This window comes from Parasteatoda tepidariorum, chromosome 6 (assembly GCF_982258835.1).
Source record: "Parasteatoda tepidariorum strain Cologne lab strain chromosome 6, Ptep-v5.0, whole genome shotgun sequence".
Taxonomy (NCBI): domain Eukaryota; kingdom Metazoa; phylum Arthropoda; class Arachnida; order Araneae; family Theridiidae; genus Parasteatoda; species Parasteatoda tepidariorum.
The window spans coordinates 69,863,131-69,871,611 of NC_141760.1; the positions used below are offsets into that span (position 1 = coordinate 69,863,131).

General features: G+C 27.2%; 1 long non-coding RNA gene across 1 annotated transcript; it reads right to left on the reverse strand.

Moving 5' to 3' along the window:
• Nucleotides 1–1,573: 1,573 nt before the first annotated feature.
• Nucleotides 1,574–5,025, reverse strand: LOC139425176 (uncharacterized). Its single transcript, XR_015434723.1, has 2 exons — nucleotides 4,869–5,025; nucleotides 1,574–3,868 (listed from the first exon to the last, which is right to left on the reverse strand). It is a non-coding gene; the product is annotated as an uncharacterized LOC139425176 (long non-coding RNA).
• Between the last annotated feature and the right edge of the window lie 3,456 nt (nucleotides 5,026–8,481).

Below are 8,481 nucleotides of genomic sequence, written 5' to 3' on the forward strand. Positions count from 1 at the left end.
CATGCATTAAAAATTTCTTCCTTGAATAAAAAACTAATTTTTTTTAACTCAATTCAATCAATTATTAAATCGAAATTTTTTTTTGTCTCAATTTCTACTTACAGACCAAAACTCCTTTAACATAATTAATCAATATATTTTTGTTTATTCCCACACTGTAAAAAAAATCCCGAAACGTTTTTGAATATATGGAGCACCTACGGTGTATGTAGTTTTCGAAAACATCTCTTAATATTTCTTAAATCTCTTGTGGGACTAGACTACCAACAATTTACTAGACTACCAACATCATCTATCAAAAAGTACCTCAAGATAGAATCGAGTTAACATGTTTTACATACTAGTGAATTGGAATTTAATAGTTGTAGTGGTAGCTATTCTACATTATTTCCCCACCAGAATTTTATTTGTGATAGAATTAGATGAATGGATACCACTAGTTGATTCGTTGCTATTTTGCAAGAGACAGGGAGGGCTGTATTAAAGTCACAGGGCTTTGGTTGCTGGTCACGAGACCTGTAGTATGATAACGGTTAAGGGCGTGGTTGTTGCTCCTTTGCTGCAATTAACATTCGATTGTGGGCATGCTCCCGTTGCGTGTGATCAAGACTGAGTAGAAATATCGTGAGGACGACAATGGCGCAGTCACAAATAGTTCACTGTGAACCGGTCATCTAGGTGTGCTCAAATCGAAGTGGGCGTTTCAGTCGAGGTAGGCGAGTTCAGACACAACCACCTAGAGTAGAAGGCCTGGGAGCTTGTTTGTGACGTCACGATCAGAAGGCAGAAAAGAGCGTTGCTGTTTTCTACCTTCAAAGTGATCAGAGGAGGTTGTGAAGATATGAGGATAGTCGATTCCTTATTAGTTTTATTCGATTTATTGTTTTTTCTTTCATTTTTATAAGTTAAAAATAAGAATCAAAATTTTTTATGATCTAAATAATTGTGTATATATAATCCTTGCCTTAAAATAATAAATTTAAAATGAGCCAAAAGACGGAAAAAATCATGATGAAAAATAAATAAATTAACTCAGTAATAAATCTTAGATTAGTTTTTAAAAATTTTTTTGGATTACTTTCATAAGATTTAATCCAAACCTTTTTTTACGAATAAATTTCTATTTTAAACTATTTTAAGAGTAATCAATCATATTAAATAAATATCAATTGATTAAAAATAAAAATATTTTCCTAAGAATTGAAAATTATTACTTAACATTCATTGATGGAAACAAAATGTTATTGAAAAGAACACTTAAGAAAATAAAAGCAAATGTTTATCCTTTATAAACCTTTGAAATATTTATAGCCAATTTATATAATTATTCTGAAATTTTTTTACTTACTGCAGTAAATTGACAAATTAGCATCTGTCGGTCTAATTTCTTTCTATGTTCTTCTGTTTTACATACATGTGTTAAAAATGATTTTATGTGAGTTATTAAATAAGCTGAATCATTACTTTGATGATATAGACTAAGACTAGAACATTATGAATGAGGTAATTAAGTATATGAAGATTAATTTTATCATAAAGTATAAGTATGCTTTAAAATAATGACACAAACATATATATAGAACAAAATCTTTATTTAAATCAGTGAAGAGAAAATATGTATACAAAAGCAAATAAAATTTTTAAAAATTTTATTTTCAAACATATATCAATTATTATATCATTACTTGCAATTTCAAGATTACTATACTTCTGAAGAAAACATTGTAATTGTCATATATTTTTAAATGACCAAATTTCCAAACATTTTATTTTAAAACATAACGCCATATGGCAAACAAAAATTTGGAACCTTGAAAATTTTTTATTTTATTAATATAATTTCATTATAATCATGCTTGCAAGTTGAGGAAAAAAGCCAAGATTGAAATTTTTTTCTGAATAAAATTTCCAACTTACCACCTCGACATACAAGACATATGCAAAATATCTAGAAAGCTTTACCATAATATATCCAATTTATATACTGAACAAAAAATATTTGTCAACCTCTTCCTTTAATAAAATAACAGAAACATAAAAAGTACACCAGTATAAATAAAGAAAGCAATTTTTACTTATTAAATTATATCATTACTTGCGATTTAAAGATTACCACACTTCTGAAGAAAACATACTGTAATTGTCATATATTTTTAAATAACCAAATATCCTAACATTTTACTTTATCAATATAATTTCATTATAGTCATGGGTGCAAATTGGGAAAAAGGTCAAGACTGAAAATTTTTTCTGACTAAAATTCCCAGTATACCATCTCGACATACAAGACAGCAAAATATCTAGAAAACTCTACCATAATACATCAAATTTATATACTGACCATTATCTATTAATCTCTTCCCTTAATAAAATAACAGGAGCATAAAAAGTACACCAATATAAATAATGAATGAAATTTTTACTTATTAAATTATATCATTACTTGCAATTTCAAGATTATCACCAGTATCTATACTTCTGAAGAAAATATATGGCAAATGTCATATATTTTTAAATGACCGAATTTCCAAGCATTTTATTTTAAAATATAACCCCAGAAATCAAACAAAAATTTGGTAAAAAAAATTCATGGATAATTCAAAATATCTGCTTACATACTGTATTTTACCGTGTATGTTAATGAAACAATCTTTTACGAAAATGCTGACAGTTGATAAAACTGTTAATATACTGTAAAAGTAAAACAATAAATTACTAATGATTGTACAGCAGGCAAATGTATAGCCCTACATTTTATTTTAAAACATAACCCCAGAAGGCAAACAAAAATTGGCTAAAAAAATTTCATGGATAATTCAAAATATTTGATTACATACTGTATTTTACCGTCCATGTTAATGAAACTATCTTTTTTGAAAATGCTGATAGTTGATAAAACTGTTAATATACATGTAAAAATATAACAGTAAATTACTAATGATTGTATAGTAGTTATTAAATACTTTATCATATATGAACCATTCAAATTACCCGACACTTTTGCTCTGGTAACAACATATTTTAAAAACTTGTTGTTTATTCGAAGGAAGAAAATGAAAAAGGATAGTAAATTAAATAAAATATTGAATGAAATGCAGAAATTTCTATACATAATCTAAAATATTCCACTTACTTTTTAAATACCATTCTATACTTTAAATTAAATCTGGAGTTAAATAAATTGTCAACTAAATTTTCCTTTTCGAAAAAAAAAAAAAAAACACAAATATCTCGTACTTATGGAACTTTGAACTATATTTAGAGGATGATAAGAAATATATACTAGCGAAAACAAAATTGTAGTTTTCTTATGAGATGTACCACAAAATATAATGTAAATAATGCAAGTAGTTGCCTTACATCACCCAATAATTAAAACTAAGTTAAGTTTTAAAAGTAAACAAGAAGTTCATGAAAAAAAAGACTATTATTTACAATGCAGTTTTAAATTTTTTAAACATTTTAGATTAAATTGAAGCTTTTAATTCCTATGACCTTCCTATTATTTATTTTACAATTTATGATAATAATTAAATATTTATTTTTAAAAGTCTTGACGTAATTAATCATTTTACAATAAACAATAATAATTATATATTTATTTTTATAAGGGGTGATGAAAAACAATCTACTTTTGGAAAGCAAAAGTGATAATCCTTGTTAATTTAAACATTACAATAAATCTTTAGAAATTTAAGCAAATATTCTTAGTTAAAAACAAATTATAAATATTTTTTGCATAAATGAATCACATAACAATAGCTGCAGCTGTGTGTCTTGGAGAAACCAAGATACTGACTTTTTAAGATTATCATCATAGTTCCCTGGGCACAAGATAAAGCAACAAACTTAAAACCATGCTTAATGCCTGAAAAATAAACAGACATTAAGACTCATGGCTGAAACTAAAATATTAATTTATCAACATCTACCTTAATTTGTCATTGGAATAATGAAAATCAAAAAAAAATTGTTTTTCTTCCCAAAAAATATGTAAAAAAATTTTTCTTAGTTATCCGATTCTTAAATAAATTTTCTTAAGTTTTGGTTAACATAAATGAAGTTCTGCTGCATATAGTTAACAATCTCTAAAATAAGCGTTCAATGAAATAATTTATTTACTAAAATTTTCTTGATTCCAAATACTTCTTCTAAAAGTATTTTAACAGCACGCAAGAACTATTAGTAAACAATGACACCAAACCTTGATATAGTATTAAAAACTAATATTTTTATCCCCAAATATTGGTACATTTAGAAATTCTTCTATATTAAAATTCTTCTCAGGCATATTAGATTTAGTAGCTAAATATCAACAAATGTAAATTCTATCAATATTCATAAGCTAATCATATCTGGTACTTTTTACTAAAATGTGTTTAAATTTAATTACTACCAATTACTAAAATTAATATATTTTAATATGCATTCTATAAATCTATAATTCAAACATACTGCAATGTATAATTTATAAATTAAGATATATCACAATTCTAGGGCTATTTAAAATCTTGAGCAGAAGCACAATAAATATTGTACTAACAATTTCTAAGTCCATTTCAATCGCTAGTTTCATTTAAGATGCTTTAGCTCATGAAGTATGAATAAAAAACACAATCGAATGCTTTTGTAATTTTATATTTGAATACTAAATTAAGTTATTTCATAATTCAAATGCAATTAGATCAGGTAACACGTATAAATACATTAGAGACTCAAATAACGAGTCACAACATAACAACAATTAAAGTTAAATTAAATACGTAGTTTCAATCTGAATTCAAACTTAATTTACAACATATTAGAGATAAATATATTGTTATCAAACATAACACTTTAGTAAAATAAAAATAGCATCTTTTACTTACTTCGATATCTCTTTAATCAAACTTTATATGTTGACAACATTCATAGTAATAACGTTTACGTCCAGGAATGGCGTTCTCACCGAGGAGCTACCCGCCTACAGACGCTACCTTCTGATCGTGACGTCACGGGGTTGAAATCGCTCAGCCAGCAGGCCTTGACCTTCTAGTAGGTGTTGGTTCAGATCACATCCGCGAGTTACCCATCTGGGGCTAGGCTACCGACATTGTCATTTGTCATCCATCCACAGGTAAAGGAATGGAGTTAACGTTTGTTATGAACTAGTGAAAGGGAATTAAATAGTTGTAGTGGTAGTTATGTTAGATTACTCTCCCACCTCGATAGAATCGAGTTAACATGTCTTACTACTAGTGCAATGGAATATAATAGTGCACTACGCAACACCCTGAAGAATCGGAGTGAATGCGATTCGGTTTCGTACTTTTGAAAATAAAATAACTGTTTCGCAATTGATCGGAAACATGATATTCAATGAAGTCTCTTGAGAGTTTCGAAAACATTTTTGTTGAGTAAAAATTAGTTTCTGAAAATTTTGAAGTGCAGAGCATTTAATTTTTAACTTTAGAAAGTAATTATTAATTATAGATTAATTAAATTATTTTATCATGAATTAACTAAATTGCTCTATTTTTTTATTTTATAACCGTCGTTGAACAGCCGACCCAATTTCATGGGTTTACGACTACTTACGTTCAACTCCGTAGCCTTGTAATTTTGAACCAATCCAGAAGACAAGGAAACTCCTGGATCAGTACTCCCAGAGGTATTGATTTGTTGTGGGAACATGGAGGACTTTGAGACTCGACAGATTTAACGTGCATCAGTCACCATTTACTACACGGGGCGTCTTCGGCCGGCGAGGATCGAATCCACGACCTCTTGGATATGGGCCCAGCGCCCTACCGACCAGGCTATCCCGGCCTAAATTGCTCTATTATAATTATTTACATTATGGATGGCGCAGTTGGTTTGTCGTCGGCCTTCTGAGCCCAAGTCCGCGGGTTTGATCCCCGGCTCAGACGCCGGATTTTTGGGATTAAGAAAATCCTCAGCGGCCATGTCGTATGATTATGCGGCATGTAAAAGATCCCTGGAGTGCCTTATTGTCTCTTGGCATTTCCGTCAAAATTAAATTCCTAGTGCACTTTAGCATTTCTGCCATCTTGTGTGGCAGAAACTGGACGTCCAAATTAACATAACCAACGGCATCTCACCCATTGTGGTGCTTCTGAAAGAGTGGATACCACCTCTGGAGAACGCACTAGGTCTGCTCATCGGCAAGACCGATTGTGCTGCTCATTGGAAATAAAACATTAATTATTATCATTATAATATACTGAATAAATTATTGTTTTAATATATATTAATTAACTAGGAAACTATTTGTTTAACGTGTTCTTGTTAATATATTTTGTGCATTTTCTGGAAATTAATATTAAACTATGAAGAGATTAATTCTATTAATTACTAGTTCTTTATATCAAATAACGTCAAACAAATAAAAATATCAAACTAATTGCCATTCATTAAAACCGAACTTTATCAAAAAATATGTATTTATTAGCAAATTTATTTTAATTTACATGGAATAAAACATTTTCTCTTGGAAAAATAAATGACATAAAGTTAATAGTGACAATGAAAAAGCAGTCGCAGAAAAGATATGTTTGCTAAAATTAATAAGGCTTAGAGTACTGAGAAAAAAATCTCTTATAATTAAAAGATGAACAGAGTTACGTGAACTTAACTCTGTTCATCTTTTTTTTGTTAGTCAAAATAAAACAAAAACTGTTGATATTTTGACTAACAAAAATTTTCCGAGAATAAATTTATAAAATAGAAGAAGCTACGTAATTAAATTACTCTTCAAAAAATATTTTTTGGTATTAAAGTAAAATTATTATGCTTTTTCTTTGATTAAATACTATAATAGTTTAAAAACAGCTGAAAGCGTAGATTTACAATTATTAAAATGAAATAAATAATTAAGAAATAAGTATTAACTTTTTTATTCAAGATCTTCAGAGGTAAGAAGTTTAATGCTAATGTAAGAACTAGTTAATTTTTTTAAATTTCAGAATTAAAAATTAAATTATAAGTGTTTTTTTAACCATTTCAATAAAAGTGGTAATTCGTTAAATTCAAGAAATATTTTTATTTCCAAAGCTTTTATTAAACACTTATGAAATTAAAAATGAAGTTGACATATTTATTTACCATAAAACAAATATTTCGCATTACAAAGCTTAAAAGATGAGATAATTGATCATTCGGGAACAAAATCAGCATTTTTTATCAATAAGAAACGAGAATTGCACTTAAATTTTTATTAGAAACTACAATGAATGATTAAATATAATGTTATTTTGAAATGAAAAATATTTTTTAAATAATTGCTAGATTATAAAGAAGTTTTTAGTTAGTTGGAAAATGCTATTAAAATAATTTTTACTTCGGTAACAAATAATTATATATACTTTAATATATAATATGAAATTTTTTTTTGTAAACATCTGTAGTAAAAAGATACAATTGATAATGCAAAGACTTCATTTGCTTCAAGTATTATAACGGTGTTTTTAAATATCTAAATATTAAATGTAGACATATTTCGAGAGCCCAAAAATAAACGCTGGAAACAAAAGTGTTTGAAACAGAGAGTTCAAAACTGTAAACGAAACCGTGAAAAATAAATTAAGGTAAAATGTAAAACTGAAAAAACCCACAGACGTCGGGAGTGGTAAATCAGGGCAGGATGCATTTCCAAGTGCTATCGATAGTTAAATTATGTCACTAACTAGGGAATCATTGATCATATGAATGAGATTCCAGAGCATCAAGACAAGTCGATTAGACAGGTAAGAAAAAATTTCCACATAAACGAAATATTATTGAAAGCACATAATTATGATAAGTATAACTGTAATGTAATTGAAATATAATTACGTTAGAATTATACTTATTTTGTTATCTAAAGGAATATTATTGTAATTTATTTTAAATATATCTAATATACAAGAAAAATGAATATTTTTTAATTGTATCAGTTTTAAAGCATATTTCATTTATAATAAATATTCTGAGTTCAAATAATAAAAGATAAAGTAAAAGTTTTAATCTTTAAGTAACTTAATCCATTAATGATTTTTATATTAGGTAAATAAAGCAAAATACAAAAAAACAACAACATTGTTATATATGACAATATTTGCAATATAAAAAATTGTTTTATAAAATAAACATATTTCTGCCAATGAGAAAACAAAATTTTCTAATAATTAGAAACTTGAGAGAGAAACTGAATTTTCGATGAAAAGAACTTAAATTAAAAATGTAAAAAAAATCAACCATGAAAAATTAATTTAATTAAATTGCTTTTAATGTTATGTTAGCTTAAAACTGACTTTAAAAATTGATGGAATAACATTTAAAATAAATGTTTGTTGTTCAGCTTAACTCATATCCTTATAAAGGATTATAGCGTCATTTTTTCCCCCTCTAATATTTCTTCTAATAATCCAGCACTTTTAAAGTTCGATAAATTTAAGCCTAAAAGTTTCTTTTTAAAGTCGTTTTTTGAAACTCAGTGCTGAA